The sequence below is a fragment of the Rhinoderma darwinii genome, chromosome 8 (genome assembly GCF_050947455.1).
Source record: "Rhinoderma darwinii isolate aRhiDar2 chromosome 8, aRhiDar2.hap1, whole genome shotgun sequence".
Lineage (NCBI taxonomy): Eukaryota > Metazoa > Chordata > Amphibia > Anura > Rhinodermatidae > Rhinoderma > Rhinoderma darwinii.
The window spans coordinates 71,918,300-71,934,569 of NC_134694.1; the positions used below are offsets into that span (position 1 = coordinate 71,918,300).

Sequence of the window (16,270 nt, forward strand, 5' to 3'; positions counted from 1 at the left end):
AACGAAAATGTTAATCATGTAGGGCCACCATCATTTACTGCTCCATAGTCCAATTTTGATACTCCTGTTCTCACTGCAGGTGCTTTCGGCAGTGGACAGGGGTAATAAACTATGATTTGACCACATAATGTGGAATAGACCCTAAAGGTGGTGAAGTGGCAGTACAGTCAGTTTTGCCTACTCTCCCTCAATGTCTGGGAGAATTCTTGGAAAAGGAGACCTTCCATACTCTAAGGGTATGTTCACACGAGGGCATCCGTTACGGCTGAAATTACGGGGATGTTTCAGCCTGAAAACATCCCCGTAATTTCAGCCGTACCGGCATGTGCAGGCGCTTGAATGCCGCGTCCATTACGGCCGTAATTAGCGCTGCTATTCATTGGAGTCAATAAATAACGGCTCCAATTACGGCCAAAGAAGTGACAGGTCACTTCTTTGACGCGGGCGTCTATTTACGCGCCGTCATTTGACAGCGGCGCGTAAATATACGCCTCGTGTGAACAGACAAACGTCTGCCCATTGCTTTCAATGGGCAGATGTTTGTCAGCGCTATTGAGGGGCTATTTTCGGGCGTAATTCGGGGCAAAAACGCCCGAATTACGTCCGTAAATAGGCCGTGTGAACATACCCTAAAAAGTGTAGGCTATTCTCCTGCATCCGGACCTCCTCTGCCTTCACTACAGTCTCTCTCTTTCCTAGACTCTGCAGGGATGAGTCTGTAGCACTGGCTGACAGAGGAGGCACAGTCTTGGGTTTGCTGAACTGTTTGGGCGCTGGTGAAGTCTGGGGTGTATAATGTCTGTAGCAGGGGCCCCGATGCAGGAATGGCACACAGGCACTTTGCTCTCAAATACCTTATGATGGAGCATGCACTTTAAGGAAAAAAAAACTGCGGCGCTCGTTTCTGAGTCCTTTTTGCAGCGTCTTTTTTTTTTTTTTTTTTGCGCAGTCCTTGCATTACCTTCAATGGCTGTGGGCGAAAAACGCAGCCAAAAAGCGTGGGAAAAATATGTGCAGGCAGTTAAAAAAAAACCACTTTTTTTTTCTTCCAACCCAAAAAAAATCTGTGTGAACAGGGCCTAAGGATTTTGACCTGCCTGCACTCTTTGTGTATTTTGCGGCTTTTTTTCGGCCACGGCCATTGAGCGCCGTGAGCAAAAAATCCGTTTCTCTGCCTCCCATTGATATCAATGGGACGTCCGAGACGGAAACGCCTGAAGAGCATGTCGCTTTTTTTTTCCCGCTCGTGGGGAAAAAAACACCTCCGCCTCCCATTGATATCATTGGTAGGCGATTTCAGCTGTTTCCAGAACAGCACAAAAAAAACAGTGTGAACTAGGCCAAAAGGTGTTTTACAGGATTATAAATTATCAGCTGCTTCTCTTAAAGGGCTAAACTCTTCTTAACAACCTACTTATAAAGAACCCCTGAAATGTATCCGTTCTTAAGGGCTTATATGAACAGTTTAAGTTGCCAGCTACTTTTCAGGAAAGTGAAGATCACTCATCCTCCTTGGTTCCTTACTTCCCCTACACAACTCCTCCCTGCACGAGGTGCTCATTAATAAGATGGAAATTCCTGGCATGTCACAGGAGACTGGATTTTTTTGGCAAGCAGGAGTTTTCTCCGCTGCTTGCTTACCTATTTGTAGGCAAAAGTATTAAACTTCTGCATAAGGGGAAAATTGCCCAGGACTGAATAACTGTGTGGGAGAGACAGACTGTAGTGTTTGTCATAGAACTAGGCTAAGGAGCGAGAAGAGGACTGCGGAGCCTGGTGTATGTACTTCTGTCTTTTTACTTCAAGATTCCTGTGCAGCCCAGAATGGAATACCAAATTTAGCTCTGCTAAATCTGTAAGTATGAATGTAGTCAATCTATGACTGGACTGATTTTTTTTTATAAACCATAGTTGTGTTATTAATGAGAATAAGCACTATGTGTTATTGTGAAAGACAAAGGCTTTTGCTGTTAACTTTCATGCATATTGTTAAATAATTGTGTAAAAATGTCATCCAGTTGATTTCCTATTTGTGACGCTTTTGTCTATAGAAGCTCGGCTGAAAATGGAAAAGTCAGTTTACAATAGTCAGCTTGCTTGTTTGCACAGACCGCATTGTAGATTGTGTGCCATACTGTTTTATTAAGGCTGAATTCACACAATGCTAGCAGCATACGTTCGGCGTAATGGATCTGGAAAGCTTCTGGCGCATATGATAGGGCTATATTGACCCTACAAGTCAAGAGTGTCCTCTTGGTATATGTTAGGACTGTATGCTCCAGCATAACGTTTTTTTTAACTATTGAATTTCGTAGTCAACTATGCTACTTCCAACAAAGACAACGTTGGAGGTATACGTTGGGAGTTTTTCCCGATTTTGTACTGCAAGTGCTGTGTGAAGGAAGCCTTAGGCCCCATGCGCACAACCGTAGGTTTCATCCATCCGTAAATACGGATCCGTAGTTACGTATAGTCATCTGTAAATCCGCATATACGGAACCGTGTTAGTAAATATGGTCTGTAATGCATCCGTATTTACGGATCTGCAAAAAAGAAAACCACAAATGATATGCAACACCTGAAAACCTGGCATTGACTAGCAAAGCTTCCGTAATTACTGACGGCTAAGTTGTTAAGACACAAAACAGTTGTACGTACCATTTAAAAAACACCCATAAAAACACAACTTACATAAAATAGTATGTAGGGGTGTTGGACGGTGTATAGGCAGTTACAATGGCTTATGATGGGTTCCTTTTGATGCATGATCCGAATCTAGACAGGCTCTATGTAGAGCAGGGGTCTCCATCTCGGCTGGGAGAGTGGGCCACATATAGAAAAAAATGTGAAGTTGATGGGCCGCTTTACTTTCACATTTGATACAATACAAAATTGTTAACCCCTTGGCGACACGTCACGTACTATTACGTTGCTGGCGCCAAGGTCCTAAGGCAAGGCAACGTAATAGTACGCGATGATGGTGCGTGCTCAGAAGCTGAGGCCGCAGCATCGCCAGCGGGTCTCGGCTTTATATTGCAGCTGACACCCTAGTGCATGGCCAGGACCATTGTCTGCCAAGTACTGTCTGCCAAGTACGGAAGCCTGTTAGGTCCCGCTTGGAGGCAGGGTCTAAAAGGCTTCCGTCCCCAGAAACTAGATGGCTCAGAAGCTGAGCCTGCGCCATCAGCCGCCGATGTCAGCTGTATGTTATAGCTGACACACTGCTGTAATGGCATGGAACAGAGCTAGCTCCGATCCCTGCCATTAACCCCTTAGATGCCGCAATCAAAAGCGATCGTGGCATCTTAGAGGTTTTTAGCCGATTGGCATCGCTGCGACGCGCAGCGTTTGCCAATCATTGCTATGGCACTTGGAAGTCTAACAATAGCCTCCTGGTCTGCCATGTATGGAAGCCAATTAGGCCCCATCCGGAGGTGGGATCTAATAGGCTTGCTGTCAGGGAATAACTAATAATTCTAATACATTGCACTACGTGGGTAGTGCAATGTATGATCCCTTATTCACACGAACGTATAATACGTCCGTGCTACGCGCGTGGAAATCACGCGCATCGCACAGACCTATGTTAGTGAATGGGGCCGTTCAGACTGTCAGTGAATTTCACGCAGCGTATGTGTGCTTCGTGACACGCACGACATGTCCTATATTTGCCCGTGTTTCGCGCAGCACGCACCCATTGAAGTCAATGGGTGCGTGCAAATAGCGCTCGGCACACGGAAGCACTACCAGGTGCCGCTCGTGATTCGCGCAACAGTAGTAAAAGAAAGAAATGAAAAACAGAAAAGTGCTTTTCTGTTTGTAAACATAAAAACCGTGTCATAATGATGCCGGCTGAGCAAAAATCACGCAGCCACACACCATATGCTGATGACACACGGCCTTTTGCGTGCGCAAAACGCAGCAGTTTCAATTCGGACACATCCGTGTGAATAAGGCCTTAGAGTAAGGGGTATGTGCACACACACTAATTACGTCCGTAATTGACGGACGTATTTCGGCCGCAAGATCCAGACCGAACACAGTGCAGGGAGCCGGCTCCTAGCATCATACTTATGTACGATGCTAGGAGTCCCTGCCTCTCCGTGGAACTACTGTTTCGTACTGTAATCATGATTACAGTACGGGACAGTTGTCCTGCAGAGAGGCAGGGACTCCTAGCATCGTACATAACTATGATGCTAGGAGCCCGGCTCCCTGCACTGTGTTCGGTCCGGTACTTGCGGCCGAAATACGTCCGTCAATTACGGACGTAATTAGTGTGTGTGCACATACCCTAAAGATCAGAAGTGTAGGCCTTCAAGTCCCAAAGTGGAGAAAAAAAAATGTTAATAAAAATGTTGAATAAAAGTTTCAAGTTAAAAAAAACAAAAAACCACTGCACTTTTTCCTGTAAGTCTTTATTATAGGAAAAAAATGAAAACATTAAAAAAAACACCGTCCATAATGACCCAAACTGTAAAACTGTTATTTTTCCCACACGGTCAACACCGCAATTTTTTTTAAAAATAAAAAACAATGCCAGAATTGCTAATCTTTGGTCACCACCCCTCACAAAAAATAGAATAAAGAGTGATCAAAAAGTCACATTTACCCCAAAACCGTACCAATTACTACAAATACTACAGTACTACAACCCGTCCCGCAAAAAAAAAACTATTACACAGCTTTTTTTTATGAAAAAAAAAAAAGTTATGGCTCTCCGAATACGGTGACACAAAAAATATATATATTTATATATATATATATATATATATATATATATATATATATATTTTTTTTTAAATAAGTGATTTTTATTGTGCAAACGCTGTAAAACATACAAAAAAAACTATATACATATGGCGTCGCCGTAATCGTACCGACCCGCAGAATAAAGTAAAATAGCATTTATAGCCCATGGTGAACACTGTAAAAAAAAAAAAACTGTCAGAATTGCTTTTTGGTCAACTTGCTTGCCAAAAAATGTGATTAAAAAAAATCGCATGTACCCCAAAATGGTACCAATGAAAACTACAGATTGTACCGCAACAAATAAACCCTCACACAGCTGCAGTGGAGAAAAAATTAAAAAGTTCTGGTTCTCAGAATATGGTGATGCAAAAGGTACAGTGTGTTCCAAAAGCGGATAAAGATTGGGCACCATTTATCAGTGCGACACTGGCCACATAGCTATGAATTATAATAATTGGATAAATAAATTATGCCCTGATGTACTCCGCACAGGTTACATATGCCCCCACATTACAAACTGAAATACCATCAATACCCCAAACTGAAAAACTACCAAGCAAAATCTGCGCGCCAAATGGCGCTCCCTCCCTTCTGAGCCCTACAGCGTGCCCAAACAGCAGTTTATGTCCACATGTATGGCATCGCCATACCCAGGAGAACCCGCTTAACATTTTATGAGGTATTTGTCTTCAGTGGCACAAACTGGGCACAACATATTGTGCACTAAAATGGCATATCAGTGGAAAATTTTTACTTTGCACCCTCCGCTATGCATTCATTTCTAATGAAAAAACACGTCAGGTCAAAATGCTCACTACACCACTTAGTAAGCCCTACTTTAGTAGTTACCAAGATAGGGGTCTCTACTTGGGGGGTTTGTTTTACTATTTGACCTCAGAGCCCTGCAATTGTGGGCCAATGCTGTGAAAATCGCCAATATAGGCCTCAAATGCATATGGTGCTCCTCACTTCTGAGCCCTGTCATATGTCCAGGCAAATGATAAATGCCTTGAGGGGTGTAGTTTCGAAAATGGGGTCACTTCTTGGGGGCTTCCACTCTACTCTGGTGCCTCCAGGGTTTTGCAAATGCAACATGGCACCCAAAAATCAAATCCGCATGCCAAATAGCGCTCCTGCCTTTCTGAGCCCTGCAGTGTGTCAAACAGCAGTTTATGACCACATATGGGGTATTGCCATACTCTGGAGAAATTGCTTTACAAATGTTGGGGTGCTTTTTCTCCTTTTATTCCTTGTGGAAATGAAAAAGTTCAACATCTTCGTGTTAAAAATGTTGATATTTATTTTCATGGCTCAATTCCACTAAATTCAGCAAGAAACCTGTGTGGTCTAAATGTTCACTTTACCCTTCGATAAATTACTTGAGGGCTTTAGTTTCCAAAAATTGGGGTGTTTCCACTGTTTTGGTCCCTCAGGGGCTTTGCAAATGCGACATGACACCCAAAAACTATTCCAGCAAAACTTGAGCTTCAAAAGCCAAATGGCGCTCCTTCCCTTCTGATCCCTGCTGTGGGTCCAAAAATCAGTTTATTACCACATATGGGATATTTCATTAATCGGGAGAAATTGCGTTACTAATGTTGGGGTGCATTTTCTCCTTTATTCCTTGTAAAAATTAAAAATTTCCAGATTTTATCTGAAAAAATTAAATTTTTAATTTCACAGCATAATTACACTAAATTTTGCAAAAAAAAACAGTGGGGTAAAAATGCTCACTATACCCCTCAATAAATTCCTTCATGGATGTAGGTTTCCAAATGGGGTCACTTTTAGGGGGTTTCCACTGATTTGGTCCCGCAGGAGCTGTGCAAATGTGACCTGGCGCCGCAAACCATTCCAGCTAAATTTGAGCTCCAACAGCCAAATAATGCTCCTTCCCTTCTAAGCCCTGCCATGGGTACAAACAGCAATTTATGTCCACATATGGGGTATTGCTGTGCTCAGGAGAATTTGCTTTGCAAATATTGGGGTGCTTTTTCTCCTCTATCCCTTGTAAAAATCTGTAGTGTCAAAATGCTCACTATACCCCTAGATAAATTCCATAAGGGGTGTACTTTCTAAAATGGGGTCACTTCTGGGGGATTTCTACTGTTTTTGTCCCACAGGGGCTTAGCAAATGCGACATGGCACCGAAAACCATTATAGCAAAATTGAAGCTCCAAAAGCCAAATGATGCTCCTTCCCTTCTGAAGGCTGCCGTGTATTCAAACATACGTTTATGACCACATATGGGGTATTTCTGTTTTCGGGAGAAATTGCTTTATAAATGTTAGTGTTCTTTTTCTCCTTTTATTCCTTGTAAAAATGAAAACATTGTATGTTTTATTTGAAAAAAATGTAGATTTTTATGGCTTAATTCAAAGAAGTTTAGGAAAAAAAACAGCGGGATCAAAATGCTCACTATACCCCTAGATTAATTCCTTGGGGGTGTAGTTCCCAACATTGTGTATTTTTGAGGGTTTTCCCTATGTTTTGGCACCACAAGACCTTTTAAAACCTTACATGGTGCCTAAAATATTTTCTAATAGGGGACCTGAGAATCCACTAGGTGCTCCTTTGCTTTGGAGGCTGGTGTTTCAGTTCATTAGCACACTAGGGCCACATGTGATATTTCTAAAAAACTGCAGAATCTGGGCAATAAATATTGAGTTGCGTTTCCCTGGTAAAACCTGTGTTACAAGAAAAAATTTACTACAAATTAATTTCGGCAAAAAAAATGACATTTGTAAATTTCACCTCCAAGTTTGTGTTTTTCACAAATAAATATTGAATTTATCAATCCAATTTTTTCACTACATAAAGTACAATATGTCACGAGAAAACAGTCTCTGAATCGCTTGGATAAGTAAAAGCATTCCTAAGTTATTACCACATAAACTGACACATGTCAGATTTGAAAAAATAGGCTGTGTCCACAAGGCCAAAACAGTCAGTCTCCAAGGGGTTAATCAATTAGTTATTTGTACTAGAACAATACTACAATACTACTACATTACTATAATAATACCACTAGATTTAAACTTGATGGAAATTTGCGAAATTTCTCCATGTGCTTATTTCAACAATCCAGTTTTCTAGTTTGTCGCTAAATGCAGTCCGGCGGCTCAGTTGGCAGCGTTTGGCAGACACAAGAATATCAAGATTGTGCCCCCTGTAGGTACTGCCACAGTGCCCCCTGTAGATAGCGATCTACCACCAGTAGGTGGCGCCACGCACGCCCCCAGTAGGTGGCTCCATTGGGGCGCCCTCTAGGAGTGGAATCCCCAGCCATAGGGTTGCCCACGCTTTGGCCGGGGATTCCTCTGCTGGAAGAGCCCCTGATGTCCCTGTCCATACACAGTGACGTCAGGGGATCCTCCTGGACCAGAATGTGATGTCAAGGGCAACCCCAGAGCCAGTGTCCCAGAGCAGAGCACTAGTATAGGCTCTGCTCCGGAACTCTGGGGAAGCCACTGACATCAGTGTCCATTTATACTTCTAGCACTCTGCCTGGGATTCGAGCTCTGCTCCTGACATCACTGTCCGTATATGGACAGATGTCCAGGGCAACCCCAGATCTGTAGTCCCGGGCAGGGCGCTACTAGCTTATACTAGTGCTCTGCCCGGGACTCCGGCTCTGGGGAAGCCCTAGACATCGCTATTCATATATGAACAGCGATGTCAGGGGATTCCGCAGAGCCTATACTAGCGGCTCTGTGTCCCGCGGGCCGCAGATGACAGCCTCAGGGGCCGCGTGGTTGAGACCCCTGATGTAGAGTAACTGACGTGCATATAGTGGATATACGCATGCAAGGTATTGTATGATATTGAGTGATCTTGACATATGGTACCACCATACGTGCCCTGCCTTACGATTATACACTCCCTTTATTTTGTACTATTTTATGTACATTGTGTTTTTAAATGGGGAGTACAACTGTTTTGTGTCTTAATAAAGAATTTTATATATTTTGCTACATTGGTACATTGGATATTCTTTATTATAGCATTGAGGGAAGTCTTGTTGGTTTATAGATCTTATATGGGTTCCCATGTGCAGTTTTTATGGTTTAATTGTATGACCTTACTTTTTCGGTCTAAAAGAATAGGACACGTTCTATATTTTACGGATCATTTTTACAAAACGGACACCGATCTGGTAAAAATACGGAAAGGTGTCCGTAGCCCATAGAAATGAATGGGTCCATAATTATGGATGAAAAATACGGTCGTGTGCATGGGGCCTTAGAGACTAGAGCCATGTGACCGTTTGATAGGCCCCATGCACACGACCGTATTATCTATCCGTAAATACGGATTTGTAGTTATCCATAATTTGTCCGTGTATATGAAATGGTATCCACAAATACGGACCGTAATGCATCCGTATTTGGTCCGTATATATGGATCCGTAAAAAGGAGGCTGCAAATCAAGTCACCAACATGTTGCACAGCAACGCTTCCGTAAATACGGATGGTTTACGGATGCACATCCGTAGCAGTCCGGATTTACGGAAGTGCCCATAGGTTTCTATGGGAGAGTCAGTGCCGTAATTACGGACAAGAATAGGACAGGTTCTATAATTTTTTTCAGCATAGACACCCATCCGTAAAAATACGGAAAGGTGTCTGTGGCCAATAGAAATGAAAAATACGGTCGTGTGCATGGGTCCTTAATGCAGATTATAGCACACAAATACTGGCTTCTCTGCTGAATGCTGAAAGATTTGCAGAGCTTCAATTAAAGGGGTTTTCTGACCACAAAAAATATAAATATACTTTTTTACATTTTGCGGCATGCTGCACTCAGCCTCATGCTGTGTTTTGTCACCACAGGGCGATGATGTTTCCTCCATTGACACATGAGCACGTTCTCATAAGCAGTTCTGTCCTACAAGGAAGCTTGGCTTTTTGCCACCAACAAATCAATATAGCAGTAAGCATGTGACCTCAAAACATGTTCAATAACTGGAAATGCAGACAGAAGAATGCTGGCGAAATGCCATGCCAGTGTTTGTGGTCATTCCCCTGGCTTCCTGCAATGTGAATTGCCGCAAATTTTTTCTATTGATAAAGAGAGTGTCCTATGATTTAGCTGGAGACCTGTACCTTCTATAGAATAGGTTCGTCTTTAACAACCGGTGTTCTGTGGGACCATGACAGAGTTTCTTCGGTGATCTGGACCAGTTGTCTGGACCCAGCAGACCTGCCGTCATACATGTATTGGAGGGAGGGCGGGCAGTGTCTCATCCAATGCAACTATGATGGCAGGTCTGCCAACATCAGTGTCGGCATTACCACTGACCAGGACACAAGGAACGGACGCTGGCCAGCACTCAGGATGCCGTGTGCGGAGGCACCTGAAAGTGAAGAGGACCCAGGAGTGGTAAGTGAAAATAGAAGTGTGTGTATATATATATGTATGTGCATATATATATATATATATATATATTTACTAGTCCTTAAGTAATTAGAAAATCATGAAAAAGTTAATTTTATTTCAGTAATTAAATTCAAAAAGTGAAACTCGTATGTTATATCGATTCAGATCTATTTCCAGCATTTTTTTTCCGTCACTCCAGTGAAGGGCTTGCGGGAGGAAGTGATGTCACAGCGTGATCTCGCGAGATCACGTTGTGCTGTGAATCAAGCTGGGCTGGAATGAAGAGAAGTGTATGATTGGTCAGCGTCATACACTTTTCTATATAACGCCCACTTGGTGAATAGAAAAAAAAACACCCAGTTGGGCATTTTGAAAAAATTTGCATAAATCGAAAAATTATCATAACTTGGTCAATAATAAACGTTTTTAAAAAAATCTGTTATTTACATGAAAGCGCCCATTAGATTAGGTAGGAGATAGGGAAGTTATAAACTGGTGCCAAAGCCTCTCTAATGCCTAAAAAAGTGTTCAAATTACCGCTATCTGCATGTAGTGATCTGTGTCTCTGAGAAGTGGCTTCAGACCACTTACTGGGTGATAGGTGGCTTCTTGTATGACTGGCTTTATCGTGATATATTGTATTCCCAGACACTTCTGACAGTTACTTGCTCTTTGCAAGGATAAGGTAAAAAAAAAAAAAAATCTTTCTAAGTGCTTAAAGAATTTGGGCTTTACTCCGTATTGTTCTGTCAATAGTGATAATCTTTGACATAGCCTTGAATTGCTGTAGATACTTTGCTGCAGTTATGTACTTAGGTATAGAAAACGATTTAGCTGTCTTGGTCTTCTCCAGTGATCCTAAATACAATTTTATACAATGTTTGGATTGTTAAATTGAAGAGATTACAGACTTCATCATAATAGCTGTTGTGACACACCTTTACCTGTTTCAATAGATTTACAGAATATCACAATTCAATTATGGCTTGTTTCTACTTCAAAATGTAATACCCGCACCTATAAGGCGTCAAAGGGTATCTGTCAGCAGAACATGCTAGCCTATGTAAGGGCAGCATATTACAGTTACAGGTCCCTTTTCATATTACCGAAAATGGCAAGCACTTTTTTTTTTTTTTTCTTTTGTGTTCAGGTAGTAGGGGTCGTTAAAGAATGCAGGGAATTCATGGTAATATATGGTTATATGGGTGGAATCCGAAAAAAGAGGGTAAATGGCATACAATTGCTCACGTCTGAAGCATAAGTTTGGAGGCACACCTGAAACGTGTACATGTTTGTGTATAATATAGTATGTTTCTGATCATGCAGTAGGTTTACGGTCACCCAAACATTTGCAGCTGAATCTCTTTTGAAGGGACACATGAGAATAATGGCATTCTAATGTGATAGTCCAAAAAATGCCGGGCTGAAATGCTTTTTTCTTGCAATCCACCACTGTATATTTTTGCCTGTGGCAGATTATCCGTATTTCTGGACCGTCTGCTTACATTTTATCGTATATGTTTACATACACATACACATACATTCCCATTCTGGAAGTGTAACTTGCATATCCTTAGGACCCTTTACACACAGCCGAAGATCAAATTGAGATTTCCTTCAGTACAAGTCTAGCATGCATATACAATTACCAATCGTGCCACTGAAAATGCTGATTATGGCGACGCAATGGATGAAGATAAACGAGTTATAGCGTTGATCTTTTCCTTCCTTCACACTGACAAATGATCTTTATGATCGCTCTGAAATGAAGGAATTGGGAAGATAACTGACCGCTGTAATTGGCATTTGGACTGTGTAAATGTTATGTATTCCTTATTGTGTATTTCTGTTCATGACATACTTTTAACATTTATTACTTCAGGGCATATACTGTATGTTTTGAATGTAAGATGTGATGAGCAACCAATGAGCTGGTTTTCTGTCGGAGTGTGGTTATTAGTCATGTGAGTCTGGGTAGTGATCACTGTGTTTAGTATACAAACGACAGATAACATCTCCAGGTGATTCACTATAGTAATGGAAATTAGGGAGAATGATTGCTTTCTTTTTCTGTCTTTGGGCTTGTCCACACGTAAGGGTCCATTCGCACGAACGTGAATAACGTCCGTGTGCTGCGCATGGAAATCACGCGCAGCACCTGGACACATTGATTTTCAATGGGGCCGTTCACACGCAAGTTTTCGCGATTTGCGCATCAATTCGATTAAAAAAAATAAAATGTGCATTGCGAGTACGTGAATAACGCATGCCACTCACAAAGCACACTGATGCATACGCAATACACAAGGACCAGATTCACGCGCGTGAATCTGATGCGCTCGTGTGAATCTAGCCTAACGGAAATATTGCGTATTTTCTGTCTGGAGTTGCGGACGGAAAACACGCAGCAGAATACAGTAGCAGCAAAGTGGGTGAGATGTAACAAATCTCATCCACACGCTGTGTAAAATTTCCAATCAGAATTTGACCTGCGTTGCAAGTTTTTCGTACCTCAGCATGTCCATTCCTGCTGCGGAAATGGACTGAATTGCTGTGTATTTCAGAGGAGATGTCACCATCTCCCAGAATGGAAAAAATAGCCACAAAATCCGCACCATATTCTGCAGTAAAAAATTAGTTTTTTCCGCAGCAGAATGTCTGCTAGTTTTAACGGAAATTCTGCAGCAATTCCGTTACATGTGGACAAGCCCTTAGGCGTCATGCTTGCGGCCGTATACTTATCTATACAATTGCGGCACCGCAATTACGGATAGTATAAAACGCATGAATGCACATCTGGTCTGTGTGCATGGTCCATGATTCCGGATGGCCTGTGGATGATACACCGCAGCCCGTCCATGCCGTAATCACGGACCGTAGATACCGCCACTGCTGTGTGCAGGAGGCCTTAGGCTCCCTGCACACAGTGGATTTGTTGAGAATTTGCTTCCGGACTGTTTAAAAAATCTCATCCACATTCAGCTAAACATTTTCTGCACGGAAATCAGAGCATGCTGCAGATTTTCAAAAAGGCAGCATGCTCATTCTGCACTGGATATTCACTGGATTTCACCATTTTCATTGTAGAAGGGATGAAATCCTCATGTAACACGCTGCAGATATGCTACGAAAAATCTGCAAGAAATTTGTTACATGTGCAGGAGGCCTTAGGCCTCCTGCACTCAGGACAGAAATGCTACGGGATTTCCATAGCATATTACAGTAGCAGCAAAGTGGACGAGGTTTGAACAAATCTCATCCCTGCTGCAGAAAAAATAATCCGCAACATGTCAATTTATCTTGCATAAACGCTGCGGATTATCCGGACAGATATTCTGCAGTATTTCCATCCATAGTTCAGGAGTTCTAAAAATTTTTACACCGCTAGATTTCCTGGTCCGATTACATGGAGCAATGGTTGGAATGTATGGGGATGAGTATTAGATAATAATTGTTCGTTCTCGTACATTTGCATTTTGTTGGCAGCACAAACCTTGTTTATATGAAGAGATATGCTGCCGACAAGTGACCAATATGTGTTTTCTCGCTTGTTGGCTGATCACTGCCTTGTTTACACGGGTTAATGATCAGGAGCAAGTGTTCGCCCGAGCGCTCATTTGCCGGATCATTGGTTTATGTTAGAGCATTAGGCCCCATGCATATGTAGCCGGTTTGTTGCAGATTTTCCATCCAGATTTGGGTGGAAGGAAAATTCACAGTGGAAGACTGTTCCAGCTAAGTGGATGAGATATAAGTCTCATCCACATCCTGTTGAACGTTTTCAGGACGGAAATTCGTACATGCGGCAGATTTTCGGATTTGCTCATTCTGTTCTGGATGTTCAAGGTGGATTTCACACTTTTCAATGCAGAAGGGGTGAAATTCAGAGCAAAATCCGCACAAGATGTGCAGATTTTGCTGTGGAAATACTGTGGTTACTCTGCGGAAAATCCACAATAAATCTGTCTCGTGTGTGGGTACCCTTAGGGGTTTGGTCACACTTAGCGGCTGCTAAATCCCACATGCGGTGGCGAATGGATACATGATTTTGCTTGTAATACCCAGTAAAATCATGTGCCCATGGACCCCCGCAAGCGGGTAAGGTTTCCACCACTGTTACGTGGGACCATACCCTAAATATATTGGGGGGAATTTATAAAGGCCCAAGTTGCACAATAACCGACACATACAGTGAAGGAAATAAGTATTTGATCCCTTGCTGATTTTGTAAGTTTGCCCACTGTCAAAAACATGAACAGTCTAGAATTTTCAGGCTAGGTTAATTTTACCAGTGAGAGATAGATTATATTAAAAAAAAAACAGAAAATCACATTGTCAAAATTATATATATTTATTTGCATTGTGCACAGAGAAATAAGTATTTGATCCCTTTGGCAAACAAGATTTAATACTTGGTGGCAAAACCCTTGTTGGCAAGCACAGCAGTCAGACGTTTTTTTTGTAGTTGATGATGAGGTTTGCACACGTTAGATGGAATTTTGGCCCACTCCTCTTTGCAGATCATCTGTAAATCATTAAGATTTTGAGGCTGTCGCTTGGCAACTCGGATCTCCAGCTCCCTCCATAAGTTTTTCGATGGGATTAAGGTCTGGAGACTGGCTAGGCCACTCCATGACCTTAATGTGCTTCTTTTTGAGCCACTCCTTTTATTGCCTTGGCTGTATGTTTCGGGTCATTGTCGTGCTGGAAGACCCAGCCACGAGCCATTTTTAATGTCCTGGTGGAGGGAAGGAGGTTGTCACTCAGGATTTGACGGTACATGGCTCCACCCATTCTCCCATTGATGCGGTGAAGTAGTCCTGTGCCCTTAGCAGAGAAACACCCCCAAAACATAATGTTTCCACCTCCATGCTTGACAGTGGGGATGGTGTTCTTTGGGTCATAGGCAGCATTTCTCTTCCTCCAAACACGGCGAGTTGAGTTAATGCCAAAGACCTCAATTTTAGTCTCATCTGACCACAGCACCTTCTCCCAATCACTCTCAGAATCATCCAGATGTTCATTTGCAAACTTCAGACGGGCCTGTACATGTGCCTTCTTGAGCATGGGGACCTTGCGGGCACTGCAGGATTTTAATCCATTACGGCGTAATGTGTTACCAATGGTTTTCTTGGTGACTGTGGTCCCAGCTGCCTTGAGATCATTAACAAGTTCCCCCGTGTAGTTTTCGGCTGAGCTCTCACCTTCCTCAGGATCAAGGATACCCCACGAGGTGAGATTTTGCATGGAGCCCCAGATCGATGTCGATTGACAGTAATTTTGTATGTCTTCCATTTTCTTACTATTGCACCAACAGTTGTCTCCTTCTCACCCAGCGTCTTACTTATGGTTTTGTAGCCCATTCCAGCCTTGTGCAGGTCTATGATCTTGTCCCTGACATCCTTAGAAAGCTCTTTGGTCTTGCCCATGTTGTAGAGGTTAGAGTCAGACTGATTAATGGAGTCTGTGGACAGGAGTCTTTTATACAGGTGACCATTTAAGACAGCTGTCTGTAATGCAGGCACCAAGTTGATTTGGAGCGCGTAACTGGTCTGGAGGAGGCTGAACTCTTAATGGTTGGTAGGGGATCAAATACTTATTTCTCTGTGCACAATGCAAATAAATATATATAATTGTGACAATGTGATTTTCCGTTTTTTTTAATATAATCTATCTCTCACTGGTAAAATTAACCTAGCCTGAAAATTCTAGACTGTTCATGACTTTGACAGTGGGCAAACTTACAAAATCAGCAAGGGATCAAATACTTATTTCCTTCACACTATCTCCAGAACGGGGCCCCCTAAACCCCATTCAGCCACTCTGTTCCGGCTGAATGCGGTGAGTTATGTAAACCGCGTAGCTTGCAAGAAAATTGGTGTGAATTATGGCGCAAATCTATTCCAGCTCATAGAGTAAGATGCGCCTAATTTTAAGACAGGCGTTTGAAACGCCAGCCTTAATATATTACCCTATTTCATGTGCTATGATTTATATTCATTACAGGACAGGAACTATACGAGCACGGTTCATTATTTAGTATGCATGGTGTATGGTTTGTTCTCTTGCAGGCTGGTTAGAACGGAGAGTGCATTTCAAACACCGCTATTGTATTGGTAATCTAGGCTATACATAGTC

The 16,270-nt window shown here is 42.4% G+C and overlaps 1 protein-coding gene across 2 annotated transcripts in view; it reads left to right on the top strand.

Moving 5' to 3' along the window:
- Positions 1 to 16,270, top strand: part of LOC142659523 (ligand of Numb protein X 2-like) — a 105,842-nt gene that overhangs the window by 27,404 nt on the left and 62,168 nt on the right. Inside the window, exon 1 of one of the 2 annotated variants that reach the window (XM_075835734.1) lies at positions 1,649 to 1,855. The exons of the other annotated variant lie outside the window; for it this stretch is intronic. The gene's annotated coding sequence lies outside the window, so the exon portion shown is untranslated. Of the gene's footprint in view, positions 1 to 1,648; positions 1,856 to 16,270 lie in introns of those variants that run through there. 2 annotated transcript variants of the gene reach the window in all.